The sequence below is a fragment of the Clupea harengus genome, chromosome 3, assembly GCF_900700415.2.
Source record: "Clupea harengus chromosome 3, Ch_v2.0.2, whole genome shotgun sequence".
NCBI classification, from domain to species: domain Eukaryota; kingdom Metazoa; phylum Chordata; class Actinopteri; order Clupeiformes; family Clupeidae; genus Clupea; species Clupea harengus.
In genome coordinates this window covers 20,998,131-20,999,653 of record NC_045154.1, presented here as the reverse complement: position 1 = coordinate 20,999,653, position 1,523 = coordinate 20,998,131, and the positions used below count along the sequence as shown (strand labels likewise).

At 38.8% G+C, this 1,523-nt stretch overlaps 1 protein-coding gene across 2 annotated transcripts in view; it reads left to right on the top strand.

The window, feature by feature from the left end:
* Positions 1 to 1,030, top strand: part of hsbp1b (heat shock factor binding protein 1b) — a 3,666-nt gene extending 2,636 nt beyond the window's left edge. For both annotated transcript variants that reach the window (XM_012842492.2, XM_031564919.1), the window contains exon 4: positions 678 to 1,030. The gene's annotated coding sequence lies outside the window, so the exon portion shown is untranslated. The remainder of the gene's footprint in view (positions 1 to 677) is intronic.
* Positions 1,031 to 1,523: the final 493 nt, after the last annotated feature.

The following is a 1,523-nucleotide window of genomic DNA, read 5'->3' as shown; positions in this document are numbered from 1 at the left end:
TGACTCAGGCTGGAGTGGAGGAGGGGGAGGGAGAGAGCAAGCCAAAAGAGGAAGAGGCATCCTAAAGTAGGTAATGGGGAGAACAATGCTTAACGTTATTCAAATTAAATACTTTTTGTGATGTGTGGCTAAATTCTCCTCAGACGTTAAAGTAGTCTATGCTCTGGGGGAGTCACAGATCTGTGGTTATATGCTGTATAATAAGAGGGGAAAAAAACCAACAAGTACTTTAGAATCAGCATAATTGGACATAATCAGCCACTCAGTCCTCTTGTCCATGTTTACAGTGTAGGGGCATGAACTTTGGCTTGAACATTAAAATGAAGAGTATGCATTTGTCTGGTTGTGAAGTTTCCAACTTCTCCAAATGTCACTGAATATTGAGGATTTGAGTGTTGCTGATTATTGAACAGATACAATTATTAAGACATTAGCCATGAAATTGATGTTTGTTTTAAAATTCAGAGCTGCAAGTTAACACGTTCTGTGTTGAAAATGCATTTGAAAGAACCACTTAAAACAATTGTTTTGAAATATTGGTTGTTTTTATGTTGGAAAGGGGTTAGCTTGTGTGAGCGTTTGAATTTGAGACTTCTCTTTGATAAAAGCGGCATCACAAACTCGCTGCGAAGCATAACGAAAACGGTGTTCACCCTCCCCTTCTTCCCCTTTGACAGGATGTTCAGAACACAGAGAACACAAACTTCAGAAAAACACAGGGAGCTCACTTCTCCAAGAGCAGCCAACATTTTTTCCCCCAAAAAGAACTGAACATATTGATTTTTAAAGTGTTTTGTGGAGTGCTTTTTATAGTATCTTGTGATAATGGTCTTTTTTGTGTGACATTGAATTAACTTTTTTCTTGTGTGTGTGTGTGAGTTGATCGATAGTCTTCCTGACAAACTTTTGTAAACCCCCCTGCAAAATGCTGATCCGCAGAAATGCAAGTTTCTTGAACCGCTCTCTGTGCCAAGAACAAGTCATTCCACTTTCTGTAGATTGTGTGGTATTAAACTAGTTTTGTACAAAATGACTGGAGTCATTTCTGTTGGCTGGATCAATGTGTAAACATTGTTTGAATGGCTGGTGTGCAGTCAAGTGTAAGTGGGTATTCCACTAGGAACGAGACTCGGTGGCTGCTGGTAGATAAATCATCCATTCAATACCTAGGGTAATAGTCTCTGTTGAGGGACCTAGAGCTGACATCCTTTACACTTAAGTCAGATTAAATGTTGTAGGCCTAATAGTAGAACTGCTCTTGCAATTTGCAGACCTGCTTTGAGCTTGTTACAGTTTAAATCATTTACAATAAGTTCAGTCCCCCTCATCCCACAGACTACATGCAATGAGGACGCGATGCTCCAAATAACGGTACAAAACAAGGCAATAATAAATAATTTAGGTCATTTTCCATTATTAAATAAAACATTAGATATATGGGCTGAATAATTGTAGAATTCCACATTCTGAGGAGAAATATTTCATCAGTTTTCCCCTTGGTGGTCCCATGGTAGTTTAACCCA